Raw genomic sequence first — 16,796 nt, forward strand, 5'->3', positions numbered from 1 at the left:
CAAAGGAACAATTTCGCCTCAAAATGCTGAAAAGTTGCAATACCCCCCGAAAGGAACAATTTCGCTTCAAAATGGCCAAAAGTTGCAATACCCCCAAAGGAACAATTTCGCCTCAAAATGGCAAAAAATTGCAATACCCCAAAGGAACAATTTCGCTTCAAAATGCCAAAAAGTTGCAATACCCCCCCAAAGGTACAATTTCGCTTCAAAATGGCCAAAAGTTGCAATACCCCCCCAAAGGAACAATTTCGCCTCAAAATGCCGAAAAGTTGCAATAACCCCCGAAAGGAACTATTTCACTTTAAAATGGCCAAAAGTTGCAATACCCCCCCAAAGGAACAATTTCGCCTCAAAATGGAAAAAAATTGCAATAACCCCCCAAAAGGACAATTTCGCTTCAAAATACCGAAAAGTTGCAATACCCCAGCAAAGGAACAATTTCGCTTCAAAATGGCCAAAAGTTGCAATACCCCCCCAAAGTAACAATTTCTCCTCAAAATGGCCAAAAATTTTAATACCCCCCAAAGGAACAATTTCGCTTCAATATGGCCAAAAGTTGCAATACCCCCCCAAAGGAACAATTTCGCCTCAAAATGGCAAAAAATTGCAATACCCCCCCAAAAGAACAATTTCGCTTCAAAATGGCCAAAAGTTGCAATACCCCTCCAAAGGAACAATTTCGCCTCAAAATGGCAAAAAATTGCAATACCCCCCCAAAGGAACAATTTCGCTTCAAAATGGCCAAAAGTTGCAATACCCCCCCAAAGGAACAATTTCGCCTCAAAATGGCAAAAAATTGCAATACCCCCCCAAAGGAACAATTTCGCTTCAAAATGCCGAAAAGTTGCAATGCCCCCCGAAAGGAACAATTTCGCTTCAAAATGGCCAAAAGTTGCAATACCCCCCCAAAGGAACAATTTCGCTTCAAAAAGGCCAAAAGTTGCAATACCCCCCCAAAGGAACAATTTCGCCTCAAAATGCCGAAAAGTTGCAATACCCCCCGAAAGGAAGAATTTCGCGTCAAAATGGCCAAAAGTTGCAATACCCCCCCAAAGGAACAATTTCGCCTCAAAATGGCAAGAAATTGCAATACCCTCTCAAAGGAACAATTTCGCCTCAAAATGCCGAAAAGATGCAATACCCCCCAAAGGAACAATTTCGCTTCAAAATGGCCAAAAATGTTAATACCCCCCAAAGGAACAATTTCGCTTCAATATGGCCAAAAGTTGCAATACCTCCCCAAAGGAACAGTTTCGCCTCAAAATGGCAAAAAATTGCAATACCCCCCCAAAGGAACAATTTCGTTTCAAAATGGCCAAAAGTTGCAATACCCCCCCAAAGGAACAATTTCGCCTTAAAATGCTGAAAAGTTGCAATACCGCCCGAAAGGAACAATTTCGCTTCAAAATGGCCAAAAGTTGCGATACCCCCCCAAAGGAACAATTTCGCCTCAAAATGCCAAAAAGTTGCAATACCCCCCGAAAGGAACAATTTCGCTTCAAAATGGCCAAAAATTGCAATACCCCCCCAAAGGAACAATTTCGCTTCAAAATGGCCAAAAGTTGCAATATCCCCCCAAAGGAACAATTTCGCCTCAAAATGGAAGAAAAATTGCAATACCCCCCCAAAGGACCAATTTCGCCTCAAAATGCCGAAAAGTTGCAATACCCCCCAAAAGGAACAATTTCGCTTCAAAATGGCCAAAAGTTGCAATACCCCCCCAAAGGAACAATTTCGCCTCAAAATGCCGAAAAGTTGCAATACCCCCCGAAAGGAACAATTTCGCTTCAAAATGGCCAAAAGTTGCAATACCACCCCAAAGGAACAGTTTCGCCTCAAAATGGCAAAAAATTGCAATACCCCCCCAAAGGAACAATTTCGTTTCAAAATGGCCAAAAGTTGCAATACCCCCCCAAAGGAACAATTTCGCCTCAAAATGCTGAAAAGTTGCAATACCCCCCAAAAGGAACAATTTCGCTTCAAAATGGCCAAAAGTTGCGATACCCCCCCAAAAGAACAATTTCGCCTCAAAATGGCCAAAAATTGTAATACCCCCCCAAAGGAACAATTTCGCTTCAATATGGCCAAAAGTTGCAATACCCCCCCAAAGGAACAATTTCACCTCAAAATGGCAAAAAATTGCAATGCCCCCCCAAAGGAACAATTTCGCTTCAAAATGGCCAAAACTTGCAAAACCCCCCCAAAGGAACAATTTCGCCTCAAAATGCTGAAAAGTTGCAATACCCCCCGAAAGGAACAATTTCGCTTCAAAATGGCCAAAAGTTGCAATATCCCCCCAAAGGAACAATTTCGCCTCAAAATGGCAAAAAATTGCAATATCCCCCAAAGGAACAATTTCGCTTCAAAATGCCGAAAAGTTGCAATACCCCCCCAAAGGTACAATTTCGCTTCAAAATGCCGAAAAGTTGCAATACCCCCCGAAAGGAACAATTTCGCTTCAAAATGGCCAAAAGTTGCAATACCCCCCCAAAGGAACAATTTCGCTTCAAAATGGCCAAAAGTTGCAATATCCCCCCAAAGGAACAATTTCGCCTCAAAATGCCGAAAAGTTGCAATACCCCCCGAAAGGAACAATTTCACCTCAAAATGGAAGAAAAATTGCAATGCCCCCCCAAAGGAACAATTTCGCTTCAAAATGGCCAAAAGTTGCAATACCCCCCCAAAGGAACAATTTCGCCTCAAAATGCTGAAAAGTTGCAATACCCCCCGAAAGGAACAATTTCGCTTCAAAAGGCCAAAAGTTGAAATACCCCCCCAAAGGAACAATTTCACCTCAAAATGGAAGAAAAATTGCAATACCCCCCAAAGGAACAATTTCGCCTCAAAATGCCGAAAAGTTGCAATACCCCCCCAAAGGAACAATTTCGCCTCAAAATGGAAAAAAAATTGCAATACCCCCCCAAAGGAACAATTTCGCATCAAAATGCCGAAAAGTTGCAATACCCCCCGAAAGGAACAATTTCGCTTCAAAATGGCCAAAAGTTTCAATACCCCCCCAAAGGAACAATTCCGCCTCAACATGGCAAAAAATTGCAATGCCCCCCCAAAGGAACAATTTCGCTTCAAAATGGCCAAAAGTTGCAATACCCCCCCAAAGGAACAATTTCGCCGCAAAATGGAAAAAAATTGCAATTCCCCCCCAAAGGAACAATTTCGCTTCAAAATGCCGAAAAGTTGCAATAACCCCCAAAGGAACAATTTCGCCTCAAAATGGCCAAAAATTGTAATACCCCCTCAAAGGAACAATTTCGCTTCAATATGGCCAAAAGTTGCAATACCCCCCCAAAGGAACAGTTTCGCCTCAAAATGGCAAAAATTGCAATACCCCCCCAAAGGAACAATTTCGCTTCAAAATGCCGAAAAGTTGCAATACCCCCCAAAGGAACAATTTCGCTTCAAAATGGCCAAAAGTTGCAATACCCCCCCAAAGGAACAATTTCGCCTCAAAATGCCGAAAAGTTGCAATACCCCCCGAAAGGAACAATTTCGCTTCAAAATGGCCAAAAGTTGCAATACCCCCCCAAAGGATCAATTCCGCCTCAAAATGGCAAAAAATTGCAAACCCCCCCCCAAAGGAACAATTTCGCTTCAAAATGGCCAAAAGTTGCAATACCCCTCCAAAGGAACAATTTCGCCTCAAAATGCCGAAAAGTTGCAGTACCCCCCGAAAGGAACAATTTCGACTCAAAATGGAAAAAAATTGCAATACCCCCCCAAAGGAACAATTTCGTTTCAAAATGCCAAAAAGTTGCAATACCCCCCCAAAGGAACAATTTCGCTTCAAATTGGCCAAAAGTTGTAATACTCCCCCCCAGAGGAACAATTTCGCTTCAAAATGGCCAAAAGTTGCAATACCCCCAAAGGAAGAATTTCGCCTCAAAATGGAAAAAAATTGCAATACCCCCCAAAGGAACAATTTCGCTTCAAAATGCCGAAAAGTTGCAATACCCCCCCAAAGGAACAATTTCGCTTCAAAATGGCCAAAAGTTGTAATACCCCTCCAAAGGAACAGTTTCGCCTCAAAATGGCAAAAAATTGTAATACCCCCAAAAGGAACAATTTCGCTTCAATATGGCCAAAAGTTGCAATACCCCCCCAAAGGAACAGTTTCGCCTCAAAATGGCAAAAAATTGCAATACCCCCCCAAAGGAACAATTTCGCTTCAAAATGACGAAAAGTTGCAATACCCCCCCAAAGGAACAATTTCGCCTCAAAATGGCAAAAAATTGCAATACCCCCCCAAAGGAACAATTTCGTTTCAAAATGGCCAAAAGTTGCAATACCCCCCCAAAGGAACAATTTCGCCTCAAAATGCTGAAAAGTTGCAATACCCCCCCAAAGGAACAATTTCGCCTCAAAATGCCGAAAAGTTGCAATACCCCCCGAAAGGAACAATTTCGCTTCAAAATGGCCAAAAGTTGCAATACCCCCCCAAAGGAACAGTTTCGCCTCAAAATGGCAAAAAATTGCAATACCCCCCCAAAGGAACAATTTCGTTTCAAAATGGCCAAAAGTTGCAATACCCCCCAAAGGAACAATTTCGCCTCAAAATGCTGAAAAGTTGCAATACCCCCCAAAAGGAACAATTTCGCTTCAAAATGGCCAAAAGTTGCGATACCCCCCCAAAAGAACAATTTCGCCTCAAAATGGCCAAAAATTGTAATACCCCCCCAAAGGAACAATTTCGCTTCAATATGGCCAAAAGTTGCAATACCCCCCCAAAGGAACAATTTCACCTCAAAATGGCAAAAAATTGCAATGCCCCCCCAAAGGAACAATTTCGCTTCAAAATGGCCAAAACTTGCAATACCCCCCCAAAGGAACAATTTCGCCTCAAAATGCTGAAAAGTTGCAATACCCCCCGAAAGGAACAATTTCGCTTCAAAATGGCCAAAAGTTGCAATATCCCCCCAAAGGAACAATTTCGCCTCAAAATGGCAAAAAATTGCAATATCCCCCAAAGGAACAATTTCGCTTCAAAATGCCGAAAAGTTGCAATACCCCCCCAAAGGTACAATTTCGCTTCAAAATGCCGAAAAGTTGCAATACCCCCCGAAAGGAACAATTTCGCTTCAAAATGGCCAAAAGTTGCAATACCCCCCCAAAGGAACAATTTCGCTTCAAAATGGCCAAAAGTTGCAATACCCCTCCAAAGGAACAGTTTCGCCTCAAAATGGCAAAAAATTGTAATACCCCCAAAAGGAACAATTTCGCTTCAATATGGCCAAAAGTTGCAATACCCCCCCAAAGGAACAGTTTCGCCTCAAAATGGCAAAAAATTGCAATACCCCCCCAAAGGAACAATTTCGCTTCAAAATGACGAAAAGTTGCAATACCCCCCCAAAGGAACAATTTCGCCTCAAAATGGCAAGAAATTGCAATACCCCCCCAAAGGAACAATTTCGCTTCAAAATGCTGAAAAGTTGCAATACCCCCCGAAAGAAACAATTTCGCCTCAAAATGGCCAAAAGTTGCAATACCCTTCCAAAGGAACAATTTCGCCTCAAAATGGAAAAAAAATTGCAATACCCCCCCAAAGGAACAATTTCGCCTCAAAATGGCAAGAAATTGCAATACCCCCCCAAAGGAACAATTTCGCTTCAAAATGCTGAAAAGTTGCAATACCCCCCGAAAGAAACAATTTCGCCTCAAAATGGCCAAAAGTTGCAATACCCCTTCAAAGGAACAATTTCGCCTCAAAATGCCGAAAACTTGCAATACCCCCCGAAAGGAACAATTTCGCCTCAAAATGGAAGAAAAATTGCAATACCCCCCCAAAGGAACAATTTCGCCTCAAAATGCCGAAAAGTTGCAATACCCCCCCAAAGGAACAATTTCGCCTCAAAATGGAAAAAAAATTGCAATACCCCCCCAAAGGAACAATTTCGCCTCAAAATGCCGAAAAGTTGCAATACCCCCCGAAAGGAACTATTTCGCTTCAAAATGGCCAAAAGTTGCAATACCCCCCCAAAGGAACAATTTCGCCTCAAAATGGCAAAAAAATTGCAATACCCCCCCCAAAGGAACATTTTCGCTTCAAAATGGCCAAAAGTTGCAATACCCCCCAAAGGAATATTTTCGCCTCAAAATGGCAAAAAATTGCAATACCCCCCAAAGGAACAATTTCGCTTCAAAATGGCCAAAAGTTGCAATACCCCCCCAAAGGAACAATTTCGCTTCAAAATGGCCAAAAGTTGCAATACCCCCCCAAAGGAACAATTTCGCATCAAAATGCCGAAAAGTTGCAATACCCCCCAAAGGAATAGTTTCGCTTCAAAATGGCCAAAAGTTGCAATACCCCCCCAAAGGAATAATTTCGCCTCAAAATGGCAAAAAATTGCAATACCCCCCAAAGGAACAATTTCGCTTTAAAATGGTCAAAAGTTGCAATACCCCCCCAAAGGAACAATTTCGCCTCAAAATGCCGAAAAGTTGCAATACCCCCCGAAAGGAACAATTTCGCCTCAAAATGGCAAAAAATTGCAATAGCCCCGCAAAGGAACAATTTCGCCTCAAAATGCCGAAAAGTTGCAATACCCCCCAAAGGAACAATTTCGCCTCAAAATGGAAAAAAAATTGCAATACCCCCCCAAAGGAACAATTTCGCTTCAAAATGCCGAAAAGTTGCAATACCCCCCCAAAGGTACAATTTCGCTTCAAAATGCCGAAAAGTTGCAATACCCCCCGAAAGGAACAATTTCGCTTCAAAATGGCCAAAAGTTGCAATACCCCCCCAAAGGAACAATTTCGCTTCAAAATGGCCAAAAGTTGCAATACCCCTCCAAAGGAACAGTTTCGCCTCAAAATGGCAAAAAATTGTAATACCCCCAAAAGGAACAGTTTCGCCTCAAAATGGCAAAAAATTGCAATACCCCCCCAAAGGAACAATTTCGCTTCAAAATGACGAAAAGTTGCAATACCCCCCCAAAGGAACAATTTCGCCTCAAAATGGCAAGAAATTGCAATACCCCCCCAAAGGAACAATTTCGCTTCAAAATGCTGAAAAGTTGCAATACCCCCCGAAAGAAACAATTTCGCCTCAAAATGGCCAAAAGTTGCAATACCCTTCCAAAGGAACAATTTCGCCTCAAAATGGAAAAAAAAATTGCAATACCCCCCCAAAGGAACAATTTCGCCTCAAAATGGCAAGAAATTGCAATACCCCCCCAAAGGAACAATTTCGCTTCAAAATGCTGAAAAGTTGCAATACCCCCCGAAAGAAACAATTTCGCCTCAAAATGGCCAAAAGTTGCAATACCCCTTCAAAGGAACAATTTCGCCTCAAAATGCCGAAAACTTGCAATACCCCCCGAAAGGAACAATTTCGCCTCAAAATGGAAGAAAAATTGCAATACCCCCCCAAAGGAACAATTTCGCCTCAAAATGCCGAAAAGTTGCAATACCCCCCCAAAGGAACAATTTCGCCTCAAAATGGAAAAAAAATTGCAATACCCCCCCAAAGGAACAATTTCGCCTCAAAATGCCGAAAAGTTGCAATACCCCCCGAAAGGAACTATTTCGCTTCAAAATGGCCAAAAGTTGCAATACCCCCCCAAAGGAACAATTTCGCCTCAAAATGGCAAAAAAATTGCAATACCCCCCCCAAAGGAACATTTTCGCTTCAAAATGGCCAAAAGTTGCAATACCCCCCAAAGGAATAATTTCGCCTCAAAATGGCAAAAAATTGCAATACCCCCCAAAGGAACAATTTCGCTTCAAAATGGCCAAAAGTTGCAATACCCCCCCAAAGGAACAATTTCGCTTCAAAATGGCCAAAAGTTGCAATACCCCCCCAAAGGAACAATTTCGCATCAAAATGCCGAAAAGTTGCAATACCCCCCAAAGGAATAGTTTCGCTTCAAAATGGCCAAAAGTTGCAATACCCCCCCAAAGGAATAATTTCGCCTCAAAATGGCAAAAAATTGCAATACCCCCCAAAGGAACAATTTCGCTTTAAAATGGTCAAAAGTTGCAATACCCCCCCAAAGGAACAATTTCGCCTCAAAATGCCGAAAAGTTGCAATACCCCCCGAAAGGAACAATTTCGCCTCAAAATGGCAAAAAATTGCAATAGCCCCGCAAAGGAACAATTTCGCCTCAAAATGCCGAAAAGTTGCAATACCCCCCAAAGGAACAATTTCGCCTCAAAATGGAAAAAAAATTGCAATACCCCCCCAAAGGAACAATTTCGCTTCAAAATGGCCAAAAGTTGCAATACCCCCCAAAGAAATAATTTCGCCTCAAAATGGCAAAAAATTGCAATACCCCCCAAAGGAACAATTTCGCTTCAAAATGGCCAAAAGTTGCAATACCCCCCCAAAGGAACAATTTCGCTTCAAAATGGCCAAAAGTTACAATACCCCCCCAAAGGAATAATTTCGCCTCAAAATGGCAAAAAATTGCAATACCCCCCCAAAGGAACAATTTCGCTTCAAAATGGCCAAAAATTGCAATACCCCCCAAAGGAACAATTTCGCTTCAAAATGGCCAAAAGTTGCAATACCCCCCAAAGGAATAATTTCGCCTCAAAATGAAAAAAAATTGCAATACCCCCCAAAGGAACAATTTCGCTTCAAATTGCCGAAAAGTTGCAATACCCCCGGAAAGGAACAATTTCGCCTCAAAATGTAAAAAAAATTGCAATAACCTCCCAAAGGAACAATTTCGCCTCAAAATGCCGAAAAGTTTCAATACCCCCCGAAAGGAACAATTTCGCTTCAAAATGGAAAAAAATTGCAATACCCCCCCAAAGGAACAATTTCGCTTCAAAATGCCGAAAAGTTGCAATACCTCTCCAAAGGAACAATTTCGCTTCAAAATGGCCAAAAGTTGTAATACTCCCCCCCAGAGGAACAATTTCGCTTCAATATGGCCAAAAGTTGCAATACCTTCCCAAAGGAACAATTACGCCTCAAAATGGCAAAAAATTGCAATATCCCCCAAAGGAACAATTTCGCTTCAAAATGCCGAAAAGTTGCAATACCCCCGGAAAGTAACAATTTCGCTTCAAAATGGCCAAAAGTTGCAATACCCCCCAAAGGAACAATTTTGCCTCAAAATGGAAAAAAATTGCAATACCCCCCCAAATGAACAATTTCGCTTCAAAATGCCGAAAAGTTTCAATACCCCCCGAAAGGAACAATTTCGCTTCAAAATGCCGAAAAGTTGCAATACCTCTCCAAAGGAACAATTTCGCTTCAAAATGGCCAAAAGTTGTAATACTCCCCCCCAGAGGAACAATTTCGCTTCAATATGGCCAAAAGTTGCAATACCCCCCCAAAGGAACAATTACGCCTCAAAATGGCAAAAAATTGCAATACCCCCCAAAGGAACAATTTCGCTTCAAAATGCCGAAAAGTTGCAATACCCCCCCAAAGGTACAATTTCGCTTCAAAGTGGCCAAAAGTTGCAATACCCCCCCAAAGGAACAGTTTCGCCTCAAAATGGCAAAAAATTGCAATACCCCCCCAAAGGAACAATTTCGCTTCAAAATGGCCAAAAGTTGCAATACCCCCCCAAAGGAACAATTTCGCCTCAAAATGGAAAAAAATTGCAATACCCCCCAAAGGAACAATTTCACTTCAAAATGCCGAAAAGTTGCAATACCCCCCCAAAGGAACAATTTCGCTTCAAAATGGCCAAAAGTTGCAATACCCCCCCAAAGGAACAATTTCGCCTCAAAATGGCCAAAAATTGTAATACCCCCCAAAGGAACAATTTCGCTTCAATATGGCCAAAAGTTGCAATACCCCCCAAAGGAACAGTTTCGCCTCAAAATGGCAAAAAATTGCAATTCTTCCCCAAAGGAACAATTTCGCTTCAAAATGACGAAAAGTTGCAATACCCCCCCAAAGGAACAATTTCGCCTCAAAATGGCAAAAAATTGCAATACCCCCCCAAAGGAACAATTTCGCTTCAAAATGCTGAAAAGTTGCAATACCCCCCGAAAGGAACAATTTCACCTCAAAATGGCCAAAAGTTGCAATACCCCCCCAAAGAAACAATTTCGCCTCAAAATTCCGAAAAGTTGCAATACCCCCCGAAAGGAACAATTTCGCCTCAAAATGCCGAAAAGTTGCAATACCCCCCCAAAGGAACAATTTCGCCTCAAAATGGAAAAAAAATTGCAATACCCCCCAAAGGAACAATTTCGCCTCAAAATGCCGAAAAGTTGCAATACCCCCCGAAAGGAACAATTTTGTTTCAAAATGGCCAAAAGTTGCAATACCCCCCAAAGGAACAATTCCGCCTCAAAATGGCAAAAAATTGCAATACCCCCCCAAAGGAACAATTTCGGCTCAAAATGCCGAAAAGTTGCAATACCCTCCGAAAGGAACAATTTCGCCTCAAAATGGCAAAAAATTGCAATACCCCCCCAAAGGAACAATTTCGCCTCAAAATGCCGAAAAGTTGCAATACCCGCCCAAAGGAACAATTTCGCCTCAAAATGGCAAAAAAATTGCAATACCCCCACCAAAGGAACAATTTCGCTTCAAAATGGCCAAAAGTTGCAATACCCCCCAAAGGAATAATTTCGCCTCAAAATGGCAAAAAATTGCAATACCCCCCCAAAGAAACAATTTCGCTTCAAAATGGCCAAAAGTTGCAATACCCCCCCAAAGGAACAATTTCGCTTCAAAATGGCCAAAAGTTGCAATACCCCCCCAAAGGAACAATTTCGCATCAAAATGCCTTAAAGTTGCAATACCCCCGGAAAGGAACAATTTCGCTTCAAAATGGCCAAAAGTTGCAATACCCCCAAAGGAACAATTTCGCCTCAAAATGGAAAAAAATTGCAATACCCCCCCAAAGGAACAATTTCGCTTCAAAATGCCGAAAAGTTGCAATACCCCCCGAAAGGAACAATTTCGCCTCAAAATGGCAACAAATTGCAATAGCCCCGCAAAGGAACAATTTCGCCTCAAAATGCCGAAAAGTTGCAATACCCCCCCAAAGGAACAATTTCGCCTCAAAATGGAAAAAAAATTGCAATACACCCCCAAAGGAACAATTTCGCTTCAAAATGGCCAAAAGTTGCAATACCCCCCCAAAGGAAAAATTTCGCCTCAAAATGGCAAAAAATTGCAATACCCCCCAAAGGAACAATTTCGCTTCAAAATGGCCAAAAGTTGCAATACCTCCCCAAAGGAATAATTTCGCCTCAAAATGGAAAAAAAATTGCAATACCTCCCAAAGGAACAATTTCGCTTCAAAATGGCCAAAAGTTGCAATACCCCCCAAAGGAACAATTTCGCATCAAAATGCCAAAAAGTTGCAATACCCCCGGAAAGGAACAATTTCGCTTCAAAATGGCCAAAAGTTGCAATACCCCCCAAAGGAACAATTTCGCCTCAAAATGGAAAAAAATTGCAATACCCCCCCAAAGGAGCAATTTCGCTTCAAATTGCCGAAAAGTTGCAATTATCCCCCAAAGGAACAATTTCGCCTCAAAATGTAAAAAAAATTGCAATAACCTCCCAAAGGAACAATTTCGCCTCAAAATGCCGAAAAGTTTCAATACCCCCCGAAAGGAACAATTTCGCTTCAAAATGGAAAAAAATTGCAATACCCCCCCAAAGGAACAATTTCGCTTCAAAATGCCGAAAAGTTGCAATACCCCCCCAAAGGAACAATTTCGCTTCAAAATGGCCAAAAGTTGTAATACTCCCCCCCAGAGGAACAATTTCGCTTCAATATGGCCAAAAGTTGCAATACCCCCCCAAAGGAACAATTACGCCTCAAAATGGCAAAAAATTGCAATACCCCCAAAAGGAACAATTTCGCTTCAAAATGCCGAAAAGTTGCAATACCCCCCCAAAGGTACAATTTCGCTTCAAAATGGCCAAAAGTTGCAATACCCCCCCAAAGGAACAGTTTCGCCTCAAAATGGCAAAAAATTGCAATACCCCCCCAAAGGAACAATTTCGCTTCAAAATGGCCAAAAGTTGCAATACCCCCCCAAAGGAACAATTTCGCCTCAAAATGGAAAAAAATTGCAATACCCCCCAAAGGAACAATTTCGCTTCAAAATGCCGAAAAGTTGCAATACACCCCCAAAGGAACAATTTCGCTTCAAAATGGCCAAAAGTTGCAATACCCCCCCAAAGGAACAATTTCGCCTCAAAATGGCCAAAAATTGTAATACCCCCTCAAAGGAACAATTTCGCTTCAAAATGCTGAAAAGTTGCAATACCCCCCGAAAGGAACAATTTCGCCTCAAAATGGCCAAAAGTTGCAATACCCCCCCAAAGGAACAATTTCGCCTCAAAATGCCGAAAAGTTGCAATACCCCCCGAAAGAAACAATTTCGCCTCAAAATGGAAGAAAAATTGCAAAACCCCCCCAAAGGAAAAATTTCGCCTCAAAATGCCGAAAAGTTACAATACCCCCTCCAAAGGAACAATTTTGCTTCAAAATGGCCAAAAGTTGCAATACCACCCCAAAGGAACAATTCCGCCTCAAAATGGCAAAAAATTGCAATACCCCCCAAAGGAACAATTTCGCCTCAAAATGCTGAAAAGTTGCAATACCCTCCGAAAGGAACAATTTCGCCTCAAAATGGCAAAAAATTGCAATACCCCCCCAAATGAACAATTTCGCCTCAAAATGCCAATAAATTGCAATACCCCCCCAAAGGAACAATTTCGCCTCAAAATGGCAAAAAAATTGCAATACCCCCCCAAAGGAACAATTTCGCTTCAAAATGGCCAAAAGTTGCAATACCCCCCAAAGGAATAATTTCGCCTCAAAATGGCAAAAAATTGCAATACCCCCCCCAAAGAAACAATTTCGCTTCAAAATGGCCAAAAGTTGCAATACCCCCCCAAAGGAACAATTTCGCTTCAAAATGGCCAAAAGTTGCAATACCCCCCCAAAGGAATAATTTCGCCTCAAAATGGCCAAAAGTTGCAATACCCACCCCAAACGAACAATTTCGCATCAAAATGCCGAAAAGTTGCAATACCCCCGGAAAGGAACAATTTCGCTTCAAAATGGCCAAAAGTTGCAATACCCCCCCAAAGGAACAATTTCGCCTCAAAATGCCGAAAAGTTGCAATACCCCCCGAAAGGAACAATTTCGCCTCAAAATGGCAAAAAATTGCAATAGCCCCGCAAAGGAACAATTTCGCCTCAAAATGCCGAAAAGTTGCAATACCCCCCCAAAGGAACAATTTCGCCTCAAAATGGAAAAAAAATTGCAATACCCCCCCAAAGGAACAATTTCGCTTCAAAATGGCCAAAAGTTGCAATACCCCCCCAAAGGAATAATTTCGCCTCAAAATGACAAAAAATTGCAATACCCCCCAAAGGAACAATTTCGCTTCAAAATGGCCAAAAGTTGCAATACCCCCCAAAGGAACAATTTCGCATCAAAATGCCGAAAAGTTGCAATACCCCCGAAAGGAACAATTTCGCTTCAAAATGGCCAAAAGTTGCAATACCCCCCCCAAAGGAACAATTTTGCTTCAAATTGCCGAAAAGTTGCAATACCCCCCCAAAGGAACAATTTCGCCTCAAAATGTAAAAAAAATTGCAATAACCTCCCAAAGGAACAATTTCGCGTCAAAATGCCGAAAAGTTTCAATACCCCCCGAAAGGAACAATTTCGCTTCAAAATGGTCAAAAGTTGCAATACCCACCCAAAGGAACAATTTCGCTTCAAAATGGCCAAAAGTTGCAATACCCCCCTAAAGGAACAATTTTGCTTCAAAATGCCGAAAAGTTGCAATACCCCCCCAAAGGAACAATTTCGCTTCAAAATGGCCAAAAGTTGCAATACCCCCCCAAAGGAACAATTTCGCCTCAAAATGGCAAGAAATTGCAATACCCCCCAAAGGAACAATTTCGCCTCAAAATGCCGAAAAGTTGCAATACCCCCCCAAAGGAACAATTTCGCTTCAAAATGGCCAAAAGTTGCAATACCCCCCCAAAGGAACAATTTCGCCTCAAAATGGAAAAAAAATTGCAATACCCCCCAAAGGAACAATTTCGCATCAAATTGCCGAAAAGTTGCAATAACCCCCGAAAGGAACAATTTCGCTTCAAAATGGCCAAAAGTTGCAATACCCCCCAAAGGAACAGTTTCGCCTCAAAATTGCAAAAAATTGCAATACCCCCCCAAAGGAACAATTTCGCTTCAAAATGACCAAAAGTTGCAATACCCCCCCAAAGGAACAATTTCGCTTCAAAATGCTGAAAGGTTGCAATACCCCCCGAAAGGAACAATTTCGCCTCAAAATGGCCAAAAGTTGCAATACCCCCCCAAAGGAACAATTTCGCCTCAAAATGCCGAAAAGTTGCAATACCCCCCGAAAGGAACAATTTCGCCTCAAAATGGAAGAAAAATTGCAATACCCCCCCAAAGGAACAATTTCGCCTCAAAATGCCGAAAAGTTGCAATACCCCCCCCAAAGGAACAATTTTCGCCTCAAAATGGAAAAAAAATTGCAATACCCCCCCAAAGGAACAATTTCGCCTCAAAATGCCGAAAAGTTGCAATACCCCCTGAAAGGAACAATTTCGCTTCAAAATGGCCAAAAGTTGCAATACCCCCCCAAAGGAACAATTCCGCCTCAAAATGGCAAAAAATTGCAATACCCCCCCCAAAGGAACAATTTCGCCTCAATATGCCGAAAAGTTGCAATACCCCCCCAAAGGAACAATTTCGCCTCAAAATGGCAAAAAAATTGCAATACCCCCCCAAAGGAACAATTTCGCTTCAAAATGGTCAAAAAGTTGCAATACCCCCCAAAGGAATAACTTCGCCTCAAAATGGCAAAAAATTGCAATACCCCCCAAAGGAACAATTTCGCTTCAAAATGGCCAAAAGTTGCAATACCCCCCAAAGGAACAATTTCGCATCAAAATGCCGAAAAGTTGCAATACCCCGGAAAGGAACAATTTCGCTTCAAAATGGCCAAAAGTTGCAATACCCCCCAAAGAAACAATTTCACCTCAAAATGGAAAAAAATTGCAATACCCCCCCAAAGGAACAATTTCGCTTCAAATTGCCGAAAAGTTGCAGTACCCCCCCAAAGGAACAATTTCGCCTCAAAATGTAAAATAATTGCAATAACCTCCCAAAGGAACAATTTCGCCTCAAAATGCCGAAAAGTTTCAATACCCCCCGAAAGGAACAATTTTGCTTCAAAATCGTCAAAAGTTGCAATACTTCCCCAAAGGAACAATTTCGCTTCAAAATGGCCAAAAGTTGCAATACCCCCCTAAAGGAACAATTTTGCTTCAAAATGCCGAAAAGTTGCAATACCCCCCCAAAGGAACAATTTCGCTTCAAAATGGCCAAAAGTTGCAATACCCCCCCAAAGGAACAATTTCGCTTCAAAATGGCCAAAAGTTGCAATATCCCCCCAAAGGAATAATTTCGCCTCAAAATGGCAAAAAAATGCAATACCCCCCAAAGGAACAATTTCACCTCAAAATGCCGAAAAGTTGCAATACCCCCCGAAAGGAACAATTTCGCTTCAAAATGGCCAAAAGTTGCAATACCCCCCCAAAGGAACAATTTCGCCTCAAAATGGCCAAAAATTGTAATACCCCCCCAAAGGAACAATTTCTCTTCAATATGGCCAAAAGTTGCAATACCCCCCCAAAGGAACAGTTTCGCCTCAAAATGGCAAAAAATTGCAATACCCCCCCAAAGGAACAATTTCGCTTCAAAATGGCCAAAAGTTGCAATACCCCCCCAAAGGATCAATTTCGCCTCAAAATGGAAAAAAATTGCAATATTCCCCCAAAGGAACAATTTCGCTTCAAAATGCCGAAAAGTTGCAATACCCCCCCAAAGGAACAATTTCGCTTCAAAATGGCCAAAAGTTGCAATACCCCCCAAAGGAACAATTTCGCCTCAAAATGGCCAAAAATTGTAATACCCCCCCAAAGGAACAATTTCGTCTCAAAATGTAAAAAAAATTGCAATAACCTCCCAAAGGAACAATTTCGCCTCAAAATACCGGAAAGTTTCAATACCCCCCTAAAGGAACAATTTTGCTTCAAAATGCCGAAAAGTTGCAATACCCCCCCAAAGGAACAATTTCGCTTCAAAATGGCCAAAAGTTGCAATATCCCCCCAAAGGAATAATTTCGCCTCAAAATGGCAAAAAATTGCAATACCCCCCAAAGGAACAATTTCGCTTCAAAATGGCCAAAAGTTGCAATACCCCCCAAAGGAACAATTTCGCCTCAAAATGGCCAAAAATTGTAATACCCCCCCAAAGGAACAATTTCGTCTCAAAATGTAAAAAAAATTGCAATAACCTCCCAAAGGAACAATTTCGCCTCAAAATACCGGAAAGTTTCAATACCCCCCTAAAGGAACAATTTTGCTTCAAAATGCCGAAAAGTTGCAATACCCCCCCAAAGGAACAATTTCGCTTCAAAATGGCCAAAAGTTGCAATATCCCCCCAAATTAATAATTTCGCCTCAAAATGGCAAAAAATTGCAATACCCCCCAAAGGAACAATTTCGCTTCAAAATGGCCAAAAGTTGCAATATCCCCCCAAAGGAACAATTTCGCCTCAAAATGGAAAAAAAATTGCAATACCCCCCCAAAGGAACAATTTCACCTCAAAATGCCGAAAAGTTGCAATACCCCCCAAAAGGAACAATTTCGCTTCAAAATGGCCAAAAGTTGCAATACCCCCCAAAGGAACAATTCCGCCTCAAAATGGCAAAAAATTGCAATACCCCCCCAAAGGAACAATTTCGCCTCAAAATGCCGAAAAGTTGCAATACCCCCCAAAGGAACAATTTCGCC

Source organism: Anomaloglossus baeobatrachus, chromosome 11 (assembly GCF_048569485.1).
Source record: "Anomaloglossus baeobatrachus isolate aAnoBae1 chromosome 11, aAnoBae1.hap1, whole genome shotgun sequence".
Taxonomy (NCBI): Eukaryota; Metazoa; Chordata; class Amphibia; order Anura; family Aromobatidae; genus Anomaloglossus; species Anomaloglossus baeobatrachus.